We start from the raw sequence: 20,425 nt of genomic DNA, 5'->3' as shown, positions 1-20,425 counted from the left end.
ACTTCTTGAGTTTTATATTAATCTAGTTGTTTCTTTCTGCAATACTACTATACTGTTTTTAGCATCTGAACTTTAGCAAGATCTGCCTTTAGTCAAATATACAGATGAAATTTTTTTAAATGTACTCTGGCCAGTTTAAGCAGAAAAAGAAAATATTAAGATATATTAAGTGGCTCACAGACTCTCCAGAAGAGGTAGGCCGTGAGGATTCAATGCTACGCACCCAGAAACAATGCTCAAACACCCCACAAGAAATGCTCTGATGAAACAATCAAATGTCACACTACTTACCTCAACACCACAAATTCATTTAATCAGCAACAAGGACACTCAGTATACATTTGCAAACCCGCTACTGGAGAAATGTAATGAACAATAGTAGTGATAGTGGCTATCCCGGTCTTGCTTTGGTGATCATAGGGAGATTGTACCTACAATGTCTCCATTATTGAGGCTTCCTTCATGTCCTAACACATGCTCCATTTTTTAGAATGTTTTATGGATGCTGAAAAAGAGTCCATGCCTTCTGTACATCTCACAAAGTTTCTTTTGAATATATTTCAATCAGCTTCTACCCCTACATTTCTGTCTCTACAACAAACTGAAAAACAATACAAAGAGACTAGTCAAAAACAGATGCTATGCTTTCCCCCTCCACTATTCCCTTCTTTTCATCTTAGTCCCTTTACTCACCAACATTTCCTTATCCCTCTCCAAGTAACAAAAAAAGTCTCACTCATGAATAAAGAAAAATTAACTTAGGAGTGGAGAGAAGAAAAAAATAAATTAAGAGGATGGAGATGTTGTTAATTTTACAGGCTGCAGTCAGCCAAAATGCCTGTATAAGATTGGACAGACATTGTGGAAAGATCTATATACAACTTATCTGGGACTTAATTATAATAGATGTGACAAAATAAAATCCTAATGTATTTGAATTCCTCGAAAGCTTTAAAAGAACTTCATCTGTTTAAGTCAGCGATTAGAAAATAAAATAACAGCTGGGCTCGGTGGCTCAGCCTGTAATCCCAGCACTTTGGGAGGTTGAGGTGAGTGGATTGCCTGAGCCCGCGGGTTCAAGACTCGCGAGACCTCATCTCTACAACAAATCAAAAAATTAGCTGGGCGTGGTAGCGCACGCCTGTAGTTCCAGCTACTTGGAAGGCTGAGGCGGAAGGATCGCCGGAGCCCAGCAGGTCGAAGCTGTGGTGGCCGGGAGCAACCACTGCACTCCAGTCTGGGTGACAGAGTGAGAGTCCAACTCAAAAAAAAAAAAACAAGAAAGAAAGAAAAGAAAATAACACCAAATATGTTACCGAGGGGAAAGAAATATGTTTATTATTATAGGGATGAGCACGTGGAGATAGTGAGAGAAATAAGTAAAGAAAAAAAGGTTAGCAAAAAGCAACATACAAACACTGGGACTTTATCTGAGAATTCTTCAAATAGACCCTCATAAAGTCTATGAAAAATTAATGAATTTTTTTTTTTTTGTGAAAAATGATGAAGAGACTGCTCTGATGCTGGCTGTTTGAGGCATGACAGAATAGCATGAGTGAGGTCAGTAGAAATATCAGCATTAAAAACCTCCAAAAAGTCACCTCTTCATAAAAGCAATGACAACACTGGGAGAAAAAAAATGTCAAAATCTACTTCCGAACTCTGAAAATTAACAAAACAACTTAGACAATCCAAGAAAGATTTATTCAAGAAAACTAGCTGAATCTAGGTAAGGACAGTGAGCAGCTTTGTGGTGTTTTAACTTGCCCTATTCTCGTCTTCCTCTCTCCAGCTATCCAATAGCCTTGAAAAGAAACAACACTGCCATAATGGTGAAAATGACAGCCTCACAGCCACTGAAGGGCCTGAAATTTGTTTGGAATGTCCCAAAACCACTAATCTCGGAGAACTGTCATTATTTGTCCTGTCTGGTCTTTATTTGACCTTACTCAGAACTTGCGCATTACAATCTTCCAGAGGGGCAGGGCATTTATTGACAACAATAAGCACTTAACATAGCCACTGTTTGAGGAGGGGATAAGAATGGGAAAACAAGAAAGTTGACCAACACACACACACACATACACACACACACACACACACACACACACACACACACACACACACTCTTAAAGGAAAAGCTGAAGAATGAAATGTCCATAGGGGACTCGGAAAAACTCCAACGTATTTCAGGAACTCCAAAAAGTCATATACAAGCATGCAGGAGACTGTAAACATGCCAAAGGCCATTTAAAGGCCTAGTAAGCAAATGAGAAGGTACTAATCTCTTGCCTGAGGTTGACCTTGAAGTTCTGCAAAAGCAATAAGTAAAGGTTAAGTCAGAGCTCAAACTGCCTAGCTAAACATTAAAGGAGTGCCCAAACACACACACACATACACACACACACACACACACACACACACACACACACACAAAGCCCATCAGCAAAGAGTGAGAGACCTACCGGTTCTAGTAATGGGAAACTGCCAGCGGCCGTCAGGGCACACCTCATCAACAAGGGTACCTCCATCGTGAACATTTGTATACCTAACCCTGAATTGTACCCCACTTCTTCAAAATTAAAAAAATAGAAATCTCTGTCCAACTATTCACTCACAGTTAAGCTAACCAGACATAACTAACAATGAGGACTTTACAAATTAGTTCAGGAAAGTCACTAAACAAACTGAGAGCAAGCACAGCAACAAACAACAACAAACCCCAAGGGAGTGGGTGATCTTATTTCCAGTGTTGTCATATGATATTATGTTAAATATCTCCAAAGAATTATAAAATTTTAAAGATAAATAAATAAAATGTCTTAATGCAAAAATAAGATGTCCAGTTTTCATCCAAAAAATGATAATACATGCAAAGAAGCAAGAAGATATAGTCCATAGAAGGAAGAGTCAGGCAAAAAAAAAAGGAGAGCTTGAGGAGCCTGGAATTACTAGACCAACACTTTAAAACAGCTATTTTAAATATATTCAAAAGCCCGGCTCGGTGACTCAGCCTGTAATCTCACACCTTTGGGAGGCTGAGATGAGTGGATTGCCTGAGCCCGCGGGTTCGAGACCCACCTGGGCAGCGAGATCTCATCTCTACAATAAATCAAAAAAGCAGCCGGGCGTGGTAGCGCATGCCTGTAATTCCGGCTACTCGGAAGGCTGAGGCGGAAGGATCGCCGGAGCTCAGCAGGTCGAGGCTGTGGTGGCTGGGAGTGGCCACTGCACTCCAATCTGGGCGACAGAGTGAGACTCCAACTCAAAATATATATATATTCAAAAAACTAAAAGAAACAATGAATAAAGAACTAAAAGTACAAGAATTATGTCTTATCAACTATAGTATATTAATAAAGAGAAATTATCACTAAAGAACCAAAGGAAAATCAATACATTTAAAAGGATTGAAATTATACAATTTTCTCCTACTATAATGAAGTAAAATTGATATTAATTGCAAAAGGAAATCTGGGAAATTCACAAATGCGTGAGAAGTAAACAATACACTGCTAGATAATAAGTCAAAGAAAAATATCACAAGAGAAATTAAAAAATAATTTGAAATGAAAGAAAACAAAAACACAACAAAGTTTATAGGATGCTTCTAAAGCTGTGCTTAAAATAAATTTATGGTTATAAACACCTATGTTTCAAAATTAAAGAATCTCAAGTCAATAATTTAGCTTTTCACCTTAAGAACTAGCAAAAGAGGGGGGAAAAGAAGTAACAACAATTAGGGTAAAAATAAATGAAGTAGAGACTTTAAAAACAGTAGAGAAATCGAAATAAAACCAAAAATTTGTTCTTTTCAAAGAACAAGAAAATTGACACATCTTTTGCTAAAATGACCAAGGAAAAAGAAAAAACACTGAAATTAACAAAATTAGGAATGGGAACATTATTAACAATCTTATAGAAATAAAAAGAATTATAAGCGAATACTATGAACAATTATATGATGATAAATTAGATAACCTAGATGAAATGGACAAATTCCTAAAAAGGCACAAACTACCAAAACTGACTTAAAAAGAAATAGAAAATCTGAATAGACCTATAACAAGTAGAGAGATCAAACAAGTAACCAAAAAATATTTCACAAAGCCTAGACTTAGGTGGCTTCACTTAATGAATTGTGTCAAATGTTTAAAAAATTAGCCCCAATCCTTCAGACTCTTCCAAAAGCTAAAACAGAAAACAGTGCTTTCCATTTTGAAATCATGAGGGAACAATGCTGAAAACTTTCATGATATTGCTCAAATATAATTATCCTAAAATACTTCTCAGACTACAGATCTTTACCTTCTTTTTTCCTTGAATTTGTCTTAGGAGGTCATTAGTTTCTTCAGAGGAATTCCATTTTCAGACCTTTGCCTTCTGCCTTTTCTCAGTCACCACTACTTGTATCTTTGATAGTTATTTCAAAGACAAACTTTGGAGAAATAGGTGACCCATTTATTTTTAAATGAATAGATAACCTGACAAGGTTCTGCATATAGTCATGCAAGTGTGCAATGTCCAGCCCTAGAAGAACTATTGATATCATAGACCTCCATATTTGATTCTTACTATTTATAGACAAATAGTTGTAAAACAACTTTATCTCACAAAAATCAGGAAATTGCAAACATGTTACAACTAATTGTAATTCACATAAAAACACCATAGTGATTCTAACTCTGACACTCCTAGTGAGTTGAGACAGCAAAGGAAACTAATGACCTCCTAAGACAAATTCAATTTTTTTACTCAAGACACCTTATTGGCCGGGCTTGGTGGCTCAGCCTGTAATCCCGCGCCTTTGGGAGGCTGAGGTGAGTGGATTGCCTGAGCCCGCGGGTTCGAGACCTTCCTGGGCAGCGAGACCTCATCTCTACAATAAGTAAAAAATCAGCTGGGCGTGGTAGCACGCGCCTGTAATTCCGGCTACTCGGAAGGCTGAGGCGGAAGGATCGCCGGAGCCCAAGAGGTCGAGGCTGCGGTGGCCGGGAGCGGCCACTGCACTCCAGTCTGGGCGACAGAGTGAGACTCCAACTCAAAAACAAAACAAAACAAATAAACTCCATTTTCTAAAAAAAAAAAAAAAAAAGGCACCTTATTATTATACAAGTCAAAAAATCGGACTTCTCCCTTTCACATAAACCTGACTCTCTTCCTGACTTTCAATTTCTGTATTTGTTTCTAATATTTGCTTACACTTGAAATTTTCGGCTAGTTCACCACCACCTGCATCCATTCTACACAGTGGAGTAAGATTAATCTGCCTCAGGTATAATAAGTGGCACATATAAGAGAGTTGGTGATGTTTGCTGACTACAAATACGATGTGGTGCCTCTAGGTACTCAAAGGCAGCTTCATATAGCCTCTTGAGCTGACCTGACTCTCCTAATGGTAAGGCATTTTTACTATTGCTCCAGGAAACTATTCTAAAGTAGCATATACAAACTCTACAAAGATCTTCTAATCTGTCATTTCATGTTTAGTGTTTCTGAAATCAAAGTTATAATTTTCAAGGTTCCTTTTTCATCTTTCTTCCAGAATTCACCTTTGAATGCTAAAAAGTTTTCTCCTGAGTGTGAATAGACTTTTATGGTTCACTGCTTCCTGGATATGCTCTGTACACATAGCTTGGTTCATGGACCACATTAATTCATTTACATGAGTTAATCACCTCAAAACCACAACAGTTTTAATAAGGCCCACTGGGGAACTCAGCATCCTTTGTGAACTACTCTTCTTATCACAGAGAAGCATTTAGAGACCAAAGAGTAATGAGTGAGAGTAAAAGTTATAATGAATCGCTAGAGGCATACTCTGGTCTTATCAACGTTGCTGGTATGAACCAGAAAAACACAAGAGATTAATTTAAAAGTTACATTTTCCTCTGGGTCATTTTAAGAGGCAGCCTCTACTGACCTGGAACTTGTCAAAAGTAACCAAACTCTAGGCATCTTTCTTCCCAGAACTTTATGCATATTCAATTACAAACATCTAACCTCTTGAGTACCATTTGACCTAGCAGAGCAGAAGCAAATTAGTACCCTGTGAAACTATTCCTCGGTGCAAAGCTTCTTTCATCATTAAGAGAAAGCACAGTGTGCAGAGAGGATTTTTTTATCTAAATTATAACCAACTACTTTACCAGAGCCCTGCATGGAATAGTTAGTCCATACAATTTACTTATGATTTTCATTTCCAGCTGTTGTCTTAGGCCCAATTATCACCTAAAAAATTTGAAGCTGAAAGAGGCCTTCGAGTTGACCCGGCGTTGCCCATTCATTTTACAGGAGAAAAAGCAAACATTCCAGAAGGTTACACAGCGTGTTTAAGATCATCAGGTTTGGAGTTGAACAAGATCTATAGCTTTAAGGCTAGTTTCCTAGTATAATGTTCTTCAAGAGAAATTATGAGTCTCTCACCCAAATACAAGTCTAGAAAATAGTTAAGGGATTACTTGAATTGGAGTGAGGAAAATATGGTACTTTATAGTTTCTTTCACTGAAATTTTGAAACTCTCTGATAGTTTCCCTTTCCTCTCCATTCTCATCGCCTTGATTGTATTTACTCACGCTCTAATGCTACCGCAGTCTCCTTGCTTTGACATCCATCATTCAATCATTTCTGATTGTAATCTGCTCTTTGCACCACTACTAAATAAACTTCTCAAAAGAAGATCATGTCACAATCAAGTTAACAAATATAAACTGTATGATCTTAATAACGAAGTTGCTCTTCTTAATTACTGATGTTGTATTAAGGGAAGTGAGGGGTCTAATTCAATTTTTGCCCCATTATTCTATTCAAGGATTCCAAAATAACTTGTTTAAATTTGCCTACTTTATTGATTTATGCTCTCCTTTTTATCATATATTAAATCCTTATATATAGCAGCATTTTTGTTGTTATGATTCAATGCATCTTTCAGTTAATTATATATGTTGCACTTTTTTTTGACAACCACTTTGTAAGCTGAAAAACAAAATTGTGGTAGAGTCATACAATGCAATACTGAGCAATAAATGAATCTCAAAATAATTATCATGTGTAAAAGAAACCAGATCAAAATAAGTACATATTGTCCATTTACATAAAATTTTAGAAATTCTGGAAAATGAAAACCAATCTGTAGTGAAAAAAAGTACATTAGGAGTTGCTTGGAAAAGGGAGATAGGGAACAAATGGAGATTTTAAAAGGGTACAAGAAAGCTTTTTGGAGTGATTATGTTCATTAATTTAATTGTGGTGATGGTTTGATTAGTGTATACATATGTCAGTTTTCATCAGACTATACATTTGTTTAGTTTATTGCATAAAAATTATACTCTAATATAATAGGCCATTATAGAAAGAAAAAGCTTTCTGAACTGATCATTATGAAGTCACTGGTGACTGTCAAGGGAATAGTTTCCTTAAGACAGTAGATATGGAAACCCAATTATCAAGAAGTAAAGAGTGAGTAATAGTCAAGTATTGAAACCAAATAATTTGTTGGTGAAGTAAAGAAGAAACAGGGTAGTGGCCCAATCAAACAATAGGGCCAGGAGAAGAAGCTTTTTGCTTGTTTTTTTAAACTCAAAAGAAGCTCTAAGCATATTTAAAGTAAGGGTAATGATTCAGTGAAAATAGAATTGAAGATGCTTGTGGATGAGGCAGTCAATGATGAAGTAGAGTTCCATGGAAGAGCGGAAGATATTTGCCACAAAAATTCATAGCGTCCCCAAAATGAAAAATATAAGAGAAAACCTGAAGTATACCAGACATAGGAATATCTCTGAAACTCTCCTTAGCAACTTTGAATTCCACATGCATTTTCCCAGTTGTCTTTAACACCAACTCTACCTTCTGGGATGGAACACAGGGTGTATTTGGATCACTGATTCTAATTAAAATCTTATCAAATTTCTCTCAAATCTAAGTCCTAACTTCACTTCACTTGTCTGTGGACTCTGAAGCAAAGGCTTTGGTGTGTGTTGATCTCTGAGCTCTTTTCATTCTATCTGTTACAGAATATAAACATGTGCCACTGACTCCAATCTCCCTCCTCCTAAGTGAAGTTAGATGTCTTCAAGGACATTTTAAGTTTCAGGAGAAAAATTCCAACTACTATAGATTTGTCCATTGAATTTCCCAGGAAATGGGACCCTGTTCCCCAACTTCCCTTAGACTACAGTATCATGGATGAGGAATCTGTGGCTGCTTGTAATCTAGATATCTTCCCTTCCCTGAAATATTATCAAGAGGCCCAGAGACCTGTAGAACTTGAAAGATAACAGGTCTGAACACAACTGAAGGAAGAGAAAACTAATATTTCGTGGAATAATGAAAAGATCCTCATGTGACTTTCAGTGAATGCTCATGAGTTAAAAAATAATCAAATTGAATGTGAAAATTTTAGCATTTTTAACTCTATGCTCAGCATCTCACTTTCATGAAAGCACATAATGTTAGATATGGAAAATACCTTAGAGGACAGCTAATATAACCTTCCGGTTATATAAGTAAAGATACCAGGAGCAAATAGGTGAAGGGATTTGTTCAAAATCACACATCTAGCAGACTAGAACTCAGATCTTCTGATCATAACCAAGCACTCTATCCAAACCATACCTTGTTGTCAAGAACCCTTGCTAAATTCAATAAGACATTGAGATAAAGAAATTAATACCATTTTCTCAGCACAATCTTCCATGTTTAGTTATCAACATTTCACATAGTAAACCCTTCTAAAAACTTTATTGAATATCTATTAATTAAAGAGCAAGATAAATATGTAATTATACTTAATTTATTTAATTACTTAAATGAAAAATTATTTTCTTAATTTTGATATATTAATTATATATGCAAACTATATATAATTGAATTAATGCAATAATCTTCATATCAATCCTATGAAATATATATTACTAGTCTCAGTTTTCAAGGAAAGAATGGAAATTTGGAGAGGTTAAGAAAATTTCTCAAGTTCACTTCATCGTAAGAGGCAGAGTCAGGATTTGAATGTCTATATTCTTTCTACTTTCACGCTGCCATTTGTCTTATTCCCACTGCTGTGAAAGAAAGGAAGAAAGCAGAGATACAGCTTAGCATAGCTGTATTGCTTCTGAAGCCCATTTTTGAAATGTCTTGAAACAGAATATAATCCCTAGTACCAGTCACCATTTATAAATCACTGTATGTTGCTAAAATTTGAAATGCTCTAATCCATTCCCTTTTCTTCTTCATCATTCTCCTATAGCATTTCACAGAAACAAAGGTCAGATTTAATCTGGTAGATTTTTACAGTAATATTGGCTCTGTAGTAGTGGTCGTGGTGGTGGTGGTGGTGTGTGTGTGTGTATGTGTATGCTCACATGCACGTGGGTATGAGTGGGGAGTGGGGAAGACAGAGAATAAGGGATAGAGAGAGAATAAGGCAAGGAAGCTAGAAAAGCTATACATATGAATGACAGGAATAAGCTATATATATGTAATTAGCCTGAAACTGGTGAAGCCTCTAAATAATAAATGATCATTTCTGTCACACTTGATGGATAATTTAGCCTCTTAATTCTAGATAGAGCAATAACAGCCCGTGTCCCATAAAATAATATGAAGTTATGCTTCTGCAGAACACCTGCCATGATATTTATATCTTATACTTCTCATTATTCTACTCAGTGTCAAGTAAATTTCAATTATATATTAAGCTTTCAATAATAATATTCATTACTATCTGAGCATGCATAAAATAAATTGGGGGAAAAGTAATAACATATAACTTATTTCATTGTCCATATCATAACAGTTAAACATCAAGTTATAAAAATCACCACAAGTGTGGATGTGGTGACTGTAACTCTAGCAGCCATCTTGGGCAACACAGACAAAGTCCATTGTCTAGACATGGAGTAAAGACCTAGAATGAATCTGGGCAGGTCTCTGATTTCATACTCATCCTATTAGTCCCAGAATGTCTATCCCCTGGACTTATTTTGAGAATAATACAAAATTTTATCTCATTTTTTACAAATCAATCCGCATTGTTTAGGTATTGATTTATTTATGTCTTATCTGGGACTTCTGTTTTTCTGCTTCCTTCAAATTACTTGTCCTTTTAGCACCAGTGTCGTTTTCACCTACATGCAATAGCTAGAAGTATAAAAAGAGGGAAAATAAAATAGTTTTTAAAATAGTTTAAAATGTAGGGAAGCCAGGCTCGGTGGCTCAGCCTGTAATCCCGCGCCTTTGGGAGGCTGAGGTGAGTGAATTGCCTGAGCCCGCGGGTTCGAGACCCACCTGGGCAGGCGAGACCTCATCTCTACAATAAATCAAAAAATTAGCCGGGCATAGTAACGCGCGCCTATAGTTCCAGCTACTGGGAAGGCTGAGGCGGAAGAATCGCCGGAGCCCAGCCGGGAGCGGCCACTGCACTCCAGTCTGGGCGACAGTGAGACTCCAACTCAAAAAATAAAAAAAATTGTTTAATTAAAAAAATTAAAAAAAATAAAATGTAGGGAATATTCATATGGTTCAAGACCTCAAATTATAAAAAGGTATAGGTATTTTTTTTAATCTCCCCTTAAGAATTATTGTATTTTCTTCAGCTCCTGAAATACTCTGGGCTGAATTGTCCACAGTATCTGAAGGCAAGAGTGAGTTTATGAAAAATGAAAACAGTTGGAAGTGAAGATTTCTTCTGGAGCCCTAAATGAGCACTGAAACTGGCAAGATTGGAACATCACTGTCCTCAGTAGTAGAGCTTCTAATACACACACACAATGATCCCTCTCGATGGAATATCAACACTTTAAACTCCCAGGGTGCATTGTACCAAGAGTAGATAAAGTACCAACATACCTGAGAAATCTATTAACCAGAAAAAGAAAAACAAAGCATAATACAGAGAACAGGAAGATGCACATTTAGTAGAAGTTCCACAGCAGACAAATGGACGACATAAAATAATCAACTAACGAGTCCACTAAATCAAAAGAGCACTGAAGGAAATGTATTTAGAACATAAATCTTCACTCTGCAACTACAGTCATTTTTAATTTTAAACTAGATCAATAAATATACTGATAATATGATGACTGAATAAAAAGCATTGAAAGCAGGACAGTTAAAACAAATGTCCATTCATCAAACTTTTTAAAAAATAATTAACTAGGGATAAAGATGAGTCCTACAAAGAGAAGAGGGAACAGATGACATAGCAACAATAATCAAACAAATAAGGGGGGGATATTTCCTGACTGATATGTCTTCCTTTTGGATAGGCTCACTGAGTAATGAAGAAAAATGGAACACATCAAGACCCATCCTGGAATTTGTGTGTGTATTATTCTTTGCAAATATTAGGCCAGCAGTTCTCAAACATTTTGAAATGTTTTGGCAAACTGGTGGTTTAGGTTTCAAGAATCCTCGAACCCTTAATGTACCATTAATGATCCAAAAAAAGTTTTGTTTGTGTGTTTTGTATCTACTGATATTTACTGTATTAAAATATTAAAGAATTGAATATAAATGTATTAATTGATTTAAAATGCAATCATTTACTTGATGCATGTTGACATACAAATTATATTTTAATAAAACATTTTTAAGATCTATATTTCTTCAAATAAGTCAGTGAGAAGAATGGCATAATTTCATATTTTTGCAAATCTTATTAATGTCTGGTTTATCAGAAAACAGCTAGATTTCATGGGTGCTTCTGCATTTAACCTGTTATTCATTGTTTTATTGAAACATAGGGAAATAAAATCTGGCATTGCATGAATATATATGTTACAAAGTAGAATGTTTTAAGGTTTTTCAGATAATCATTGACATTCTATTTTTTTCACTACCAAAATTTGATGAGTGATAGTTTCTTAAAGAATAGTTACTATGTAACGTCTACACTTTATCAATAAAATTTTTGCACTCTGAAAAAAAAGTCTCCCTTCCACTCTTGCCTCCCAGTCACCCAATTTCTATCCTCCTTATTGATACGGTCTCCTTATTCATTTTTATAGCTCTGGTGTTATTTTGTATGGCTGTCTCATAGGTTATTTAATCAGTGTCTTACTGAGGAACATTTAGATTATTTCCAATTTTTTGCTACCACAATAAATGATGTACAAACATAATTTCCTACATGTGTGCACATAGCTAAAGAATAAATTCTTAGAGGCTGGGCGTGGTGGCACACACCTGTAGTCCCAGGTACTTAGGAGGCTGTGGCAAAAGGATTTCTTGAGCCCAGGACTTTGAGGCTACAGTAAGCTGTATTTGTTCCACTGCACTCTAGCCTGGGTGACAAGAGTGAGATCCCAACAAAAAAAAAAAGGAGAAAAAAGAGAGAATAAATTCTTAAAAATGAGATTGCTGGTTCAAAGGGTACAGATGTCTGAAATTTTGATAGATATTGCCAAGTTGTTCTCCAAAGGCAATGGAAAAATTTATATTCCCAAGAGCACTATAGAAGAGTTCCTGTTTTCTGCATTCCTAAATGATATATTATCCAATGTTTAGATCTTTGTGAATCTCTTAGGTAAAAAATGGTATTGCAATGTAATTTTTCATTTATCCTACTATGAATGAGGTGAGTATGTTTTGATATATTTGAAAAAAAATTTTTTTTTTTAGTTGGAATCTCACTCTGTTGCTCAGGCTGAGTGCAGTGGCACACTCACAGCCACCACAGCCCCCACAGCCACCACAGCCTGTTGGGCTCAGGCGATCCTTCTGCCTCAGCCTTCCAAATAGCTGGAATTACAGACATGCACCACCATGCCCGGCTAATTTTTTTATTTATTGTAGAAATGAGGTCTTGCCAAGTTGCCTGGCCAGTCTCAAGCTTGTGGGCTCAGGCAGTCCTCTCATCTCAGCCTCCCAAAGTGCTGGGATTATAGGTATGAGCCACTGTGCCCGGCATAAAAATTATTTTTAGACTGGAGTTTCTACACTTTTGGAAGACCAGCAAAAGTGTCTAGAGGTTACTATGCAGGCAATTTCTATATCTTTAACTTTCAGATGTATTTCCTAACATCTATCTACCTGAGAAAGTATCAGTGTTCTACATACAGGTTCTTCTTCACCATGTCCCTTTTCAGGAACAAACATATCTTTCACCAAGCCTAAGTTAAGGGAAGAAAGTCAGAGACTGGCTTTGGCTACCAAAAGAGAAAAAAGAAAGGAGATGAGAGAAGAGAAGGAGGAGGAGGAGGAAAAAAACTAGAAAAAAAAACTGAAGCTAAAAATAAAGAGAATTTTGAACTCCAAGCTGTTCAAGATAAAGAAAAGCTTAAAGCTGAAGATGAACCTGAAGTCTGGACAGAGCCTCTCAGTGCCACAACCATTATTATCATAGGCATATCTGCAGCCTGGACAACTACATCAGGTTCCCATGGTAAAAGAAAAATACCATAACCACAACCAGTTCAAAGAGGAAAGAGGGAAAAATGAAATTATTCCAGAAAACATGCAAAGTATATTTGGTGGTCTACTACCAATTTCACACAGTCAACCAGAGAAGGTGACCAGGAAGTCCAAGAGCAGCAGTACTAGCAAGAGTGGGGACAGTGATAATATGAGGATTTCCAGCTGCAGTGATAAAAGTAGTAACAGCAACGTCAGCCAGAAGAGTGACAATCATTCCCCAGCTGTGGTCACTACCACTGTGAGCAGCAAGAAGCAGCCATCAGTTCTATTTACAATTGCAAAAGAGGAGACAAAATCTGTTTATGACAAGGCTTCAAAAAATTGTCAGAGACTATTAATGAAGAGACCAGTAATTCTCTGTCTACTTGCAGAAAAATCTGTTCCATCTCCCCTTTCCTCTCCAAATTGGAAGTTAACAATAGCAAATCTAGGTGTGGATAAAAGAGGGAGGACGGATGGAAAGAAGTTGCTAGAAGGTCAAAGAAAGTATTCATTCCATCCACTGTGACACGCAGAGTGATTGGAAGGGAAGGCTGTAATATCAATGCTATGCAGGAGTTCACTGGTGCACACATAAGTATCGATAAACAGAAAGATAAGACAGGAGACCAAATAACAATAATAAGGGGTGGCACTAAATCAACAAGACAAGCAACTGAGTTGATTATGCTCTGATCAAGGATACAAAGAGATTGATGAGCTTATTCCAAAGAATCGTTTGAAAAGCTCCTCAGGAAGTTCCAAAATAGGGTCATCGGCACCTGCCACCACTACTGCTAACAGTTCCTTAATGGAAATTAAAATGAACCAGGCATGGTGTCTCAAGCCTGCAATCCCCCATTTTGAGAAGCTGAGGCAAAGGATTGCCTGAGCCCAGGGGTTTGAGACCAGACTGGGCAACTTGATGAGAGCTCGTCTCTACAATAAATCAAAATAAAATTAGCCAGGTGTGGTGGCGTGTGCCTGTAGTTTCAGCTACTTGGAAGGCTGAGATGGAAGGATCACCTGAACCCAGCACGTTGAGGCTGCCGTTGGCCATGAGCAGCGTGCCACTGCATTCCAGCCTGGGTAACAGAGTGAGACTCTGACTCAAAAAAAATATGACTATTGTAACTCTATCATCAACATCTCAAACATCACAAAGGGCTTGTCAGAATTCAGTATACTCAACTGCAGCTAGAGACCATCAATTTAAGCAAATCATTACATAAAACTGAATTCCACATGTTCTGCCTAATAAGTGGGAAAACACACATGGACACAAACATGGAGTCAGCAGACACTCGGGCACTCTTTTTTTTTTTTCCAGAACCACAGAGGTTTATTTCTTGCTCATGTGACATACCCATTTCAGGGCAGCAAAGAAAAGAAAGCACTTTGAAGAATTTCACATGGCTATTAAATAAGTTAATTCGTGTGAGTTGCTCAATGGCCACAGATAGACACATAACTCTACCTAAACACAAGGGAGGTAGACAGTCAATAATGGTGCCAGAAAGAAAATGTTATTTGACTGATAGCACACGTGACTGTCACTCATTCTAACAGTTTTTCTGGAGAGACACAAGAAATATCTTTTTAGTTTCTGTAACTCTCTATGCCTAGAATAACATTTCACATGTTATAGAATTAAATCATTTTTTATGTGTGTGTGTCAAAGTATGTTTTTTTATTTTTATTTTGAAATTGTGGAGTACAATTCAGGGTTAGGTATAAAAATGTTCATTGTGCAAGTACCCTTATTGATGAAGTGTGCCCCCCCTTCCCCAGGTGGATATCAACTACTGTCAATCCCAGCTATCCCCCCTAACCCCCTCCCCACAGTTTGCTGCTACTCTCAGTCCCTTTCCTACAGTAATATGGTAGTTGTTCAAGGTCCACTTATGAGTGAGAACATGTGATACTCATCTCTTTGTTTCTGTGAGAGATCACTCAGTATTATAAGATCTAATTCCATCCACGTTGCTGTGAAGTTCATGATTTTGTTCTTTATGGCTGCGTACTATTCCATTGTGTATATGTACCACATTTTTTTGTCCAATCCTCTTTTGATGGGCAGCAAGGTTGGTTCTATGTTCTTGCTATTGTGAACAATGCTGCGATAAACATATGTGTGAGGTATCTTTTTTATAGAGTGACCTGAGTTCTGGGTATATTCTCAGTAGGGGGATTGGGGGATCATATGGAAGGTCAATTTTTAGGAGTTTTAGGAATCACCACACACAGAGGCTGTACTAGTTTACATTCCCACCAACAGTGAAGAAGTGTTCCCTTTTCACCACATCTTCTCGAGCATCTGTCATTTTTTGAGTTATTGATAATGGCCATTCTGACTGGTGCCAGGAGCCACAATCACTAGTAAAAGTAAGGTAAAAGGGACCTGAAAACAGGAAAAACACCAGCTGGGAGCAAGGCCCCAGTAAAATGTGGCCATGACGGAGGCAAAGCCCCATGGATCCTGTAGACGGACCTTCCCTAACTTTGAAGGATTGCATGCATAGGCTTGAGAATGTTCCCTCTTTAATTGAGATAATAGATGTGCAAATGGATGATGGCATTTGACAGCAAAAATTATACCTAGGCATAATGGAGGTGAGATTGCAGCAAAAGGGGTGCCCCTTAGGGTGTGTAAGGATGTTTTTCAGTAACAGCAGGAGGCCGACAAAAACGAGTCAACCACTTCCTCATAAACAACAGACCCCACCTGAGAGCTGGTGGAAAACAACCGTTTGAGATAAAAAATAGGTTAAGATATTTTAGGATTAAATAAGTAGTTTAATGAAGATAGATTTTAGAATATTAATAATAAGATAGTAAGATAAGATAAACTAATAAGATAGATACATAATAGTTTAAGTGATAGTTAAGAAAATATAGGGATATAAGGATAGAAATAAGATTAATAGAAATAAATATATAGTAGTACGTAAATTAAATAAGACTTAGGGTTAAGGTTTAGCTTTATAGGGTAGGGATATTATAGGCCTATAATAGTAAATAGTTATAAGAAAGTTAGGAAGAAAACCAGGATGTTCATAAATGTTTGACTTAAGAAAAACACCATCTGTGGTTGAAATTGTTAAAAGTCAACCTTATTGTAAGTACAAAAAGGATGTACGTGGGCGTTTGGTTAGCAACATAAGATACATTTGTGGGTGCAGGTCTGAGTGGAAAACCTATATAAGCTTGTGAAAAATAAATAAAAATTGGCAGAGTCTTGAACTCTCCCCAGGAAGAAGGATCCTGTTGTTTTCTTTTCTTTTTCACCGCTTCCTGATTCCCCCGTCTCAAGCCCTGACTCTCTCCTGGAGCTGGACTCCAGTAGACTGGAGTTAGGTGGTATCTCAGTGTAGTTTTAATTTACATCTCCTTGATGATTAGTGAGGCCGAACATTTTTTCATGTGTCTGTTGGCTGCTCATATGTCTTCTTTTGAGAAGTGTGTATACATATCTGTTGCCTACTTTGTCATGGGGTTGTTTGTTTTCTTCTTTTCAGCATGTTTGAGTTCTTTGTATATCCTTGAGGTTAGGCCTTTGTCAGACATGGAGTTGGCAAATACTTTTTCCCAGTCTGTGGGCTGTCTCCCTGCTCTCTTGATGGTTTCTTTGGCTTTGCAGAAGCTTGTCAGTTTAATGAGGTCCCACTTGTCTATCTTATCTCTTATGGCCTGGGCACTTAATCATTATTTTTAACTTAATACATGAATGGGCACACTAAAAGTCTTTTGGGTGCAAATCTATATGACAGAAAGCAACACAATAGACAAGGAACAAAGATACATTTTCCTGGCTAATTGTATAAAATGATATTCCATGAAGTCACATCTACACAGTTATAGTGAACATTTGTCTTTTTTCCCCCATTGGCTGTTCAGAATCAGAACCGCCTTCCTACGTTTGGACGGTTCCCCACATAGGAAGAAGGAAGAGTCTACCTCTCCCTGTAAAACCAAAAAGGAGACAGACTCACGTTCCCATTCTCTAGAAACTAGAGAATGGACACCTGCCCTAGGCCTCGCCAAACAGCTGAAGACACTCAGGACTTTGGACATGGAACCAGGGCACAAAGAATCAAAGGATCCGTTCTGGTGGTGCTGATGGCAGCGGTGCAAGAGACCATCCAGGTAACACAGCCACATCCAAGCCAGAGGGCCGAGCTGCAGTGTCCATCCCAGAGCACTGGTATAGGGGCACCTGGCGGGTGCCCCTGTTGTTGGCTGTTTCTAGGATCCCAGCTCCATTTCGTTCTACCTCTTTTCTGGGGTTCGTTTTCCAACATTCCCAGTCACTCTGTCAACTGTGCAGATCCCATTCAATAAATCCACTTCCTGCTTAAGTCAACCAGGCCAGCACACACTGCTTCGCCCCCTCACCTTGGCTGATGCACTAGGCTTGCACAGTTGTTCAGGAGACCCTTCTGTAAGCAGCAAGAGTCTCTCAGCTCAGTCTGCATCATTGTTTCTCATTAAAAACAGCCCTATATGCTACCTTCATTAATTTTTAGGCAAACATGTTTTAAAGTCAGGTTGCATGTTGATGTTTATAAATAAGCTGTCATTTATTTCTCCTACACAAATCAGTCTAAATTAGAGCTCACCACAGGGATACCAGTCATGCACCAAAATGCCAAAGCATGCCAAAAGAGAAAAATGCCCACTGTAGTAAAGACCCTCAGGATTGGACCACTTCCATTTTTGTAGACTTACAAAATACTAGCAACAATTAAATTTTGCCCCTTGGATATGCCTATAAACTCAGAATGTCCCTGGAAAATGTGCCATTAATTAACTTGGGCACTCCTAAAGTGGAGAGGGAGGAAGAGGGGTAATGGTTGAAAAACTACTCACTGGGTCCCATGTTCATCACCTGGGTGATGGGCTCAGTCAAAGTCCAAACTTCACCATCAATCAATATTCCTCTGTAATAAACCTGCACATATACCCCTTATATCTTAAAAAAAAAAGAAGAAATTTTTTTAAAGAATTCAACTTTTCCATGCTACCCAGAGAGGGGCCCATATGGTGTTGTTCTGGAATCCTATCATAACTTAAAGGGAAACTTTCACAATATCCAGAGTCCTTGATGTCCTGCAAAAGAAGGAGGAAGATGTCCTCAAGTTCCTTGCAGCAGGAACCTACTTAAGTGGAACCAACCTTGACTTCCAAATGGAACAGCATATCTATACAAGGAAAAGTGATGTCAGCTACATCATAAATCTGAAGAGGACCTGGGAGAAGTTTCTTCTGGCAGCTCGTGCCATTGTCACCATTGAAAACCCTGCTGATGTCAACTTCATATCCTCCAGGAACACTGGCCAGCGGGCTATGCTGAAGTTTGCTGCTGCCACTGGAGCCACTTCTACTGATGGCCATTTCACTCCTGGGATCTTTATCAACCAGACCCAGGCAGCCTTCTGGGAGTTGTGTTTGCTGGTGGTTACTGATTCCATAGCTGGCCACCAGCCTCTCAACAGAGGCATTTTATGTTAACTTGCCCACCATTACTCTGTGTAACAGACTCTCCTGTGCACTGTGTGGACATTGCCATTCCGTGCAACGACACAGAAGCTCACTCAGGGGGTCTGATGTGGTAGATGGTGACTCAGGAAGTTTTGCACATGTGTGGCACCATCTTCCATGAACACCTGTGGGAGGTAATGCCTGATCTCTACTTCTATGGAGATCCTGAAGAGATTGAAAAGAAAGAGAAGGCTGCTGCTAAAAACAGCTATGACCAGAGGAATTTCAGGGTGAATAAACTGTTCCAGCTCTTGAGTTCACTGCTACTCAGCCTGAGGTTGCAGACTCTTCTGAAGGTGTGCAGGTATCCTCTGTGCCAATTCAGCAGTTCCCTACTGAAGACTGGAGTGCTCAACCTGCCCCAGAAGACTGACCTGCAGTTCCCACTGCTCAGGCCACTGAATGGGTAGGAACAACCACTGAGTGGTCTTACGCTGTTCTTCCACATGCTCTTAAGCAACATGGAAATAAGGTTGATGGAAAATAAACATCAGTTTCTAAAGAAAAAAAAAGAATTCAGTATATAGAGCAAATAAGCCTATTGCTCCCAGTTTGTGTCCCCTTACCATTTGGACCCTTCAGCACATTGTTTGAAAACAGCCCTACTTCTGCTCATGTCTTCTGGAGAGGATCTGCTGTTCTCTCTCAGTCAACACCAGAATCTATGCTATCAGGAAAATCCTTGTATTTGCCAAATTTGGACGCTTTGCATCAGTCTGATACTTCCAAAGCTCCAGGTTTTAGACCACCATTACAGACCTGCTTTAAGTCCCTCAAGTATTGTCAATATGAGTTCGCCATACAGTTCTGTAATAACTTCTTCTACACTTTTAGGAAACTTTGCCTGAAACTTTTCAGGAGGTCAGATGTATGCACCTCTTGAAGCAACAGCCACAGCTGCCAACTTTAACAGGCAATATTTTTGCCCATTTTATGACTCCGTGTTCATCAACATCAAACAATTCTTCCACACAGTCAGTATGCTTCAGATAGTATGTACTATCTCCTGCCCCATCATCAGTACCTTCAGGAACAGAAAAGCCCACACTGGAAAACTCAGGACAGGAAAGATCCAGTCCCTAATGGGTCTGAACATTCTGCACATACCAGACAAGCGGGGATTTCAGCTCCCTCTGTTATTGGGAGAAATTTGCCTATATTAGTAGGGCAAAATGGCATCTAGTCCTTTGAAGCGATTAATGGCAACCAAGACAAAACAGATGAGTGTAACCTTGGAATGGAAAATCCTGTGATTCACAGACCAATGTCTGATCCAAGAGTATTTTCACAAGATAGTACAGGAATTGTAACTCCTTCTAATGCATTCCATCACCACATTCCTGCAGGTTACGTGAGCTTTCCTAAAGTTGGGGGTATGCCTTTTACTACATATGGGAATGCAATGATTCCTCCGATAGCACCTATCTCTGACAGTGCTGGAGGGCCCATATTTGATGTCCCTAATGCTGTGAACCCCTCTTGGAACTT

At 38.3% G+C, this 20,425-nt stretch overlaps 1 pseudogene; it reads left to right on the top strand.

The window, feature by feature from the left end:
• Window positions 1-13,565: 13,565 nt before the first annotated feature.
• LOC103249962 lies at window positions 13,566-20,190 on the top strand (annotated as a pseudogene).
• The last annotated feature ends 235 nt before the right edge of the window (window positions 20,191-20,425 follow it).

This window comes from Carlito syrichta, unplaced genomic scaffold (genome assembly GCF_000164805.1).
Source record: "Carlito syrichta isolate Samal-C Ts95f unplaced genomic scaffold, Tarsius_syrichta-2.0.1 Scaffold124793, whole genome shotgun sequence".
In the NCBI taxonomy this organism is placed as follows: Eukaryota; Metazoa; Chordata; class Mammalia; order Primates; family Tarsiidae; genus Carlito; species Carlito syrichta.
Note: the sequence above shows the minus strand (reverse complement) of the source record. Positions and strands in the feature narration are given on the sequence as shown.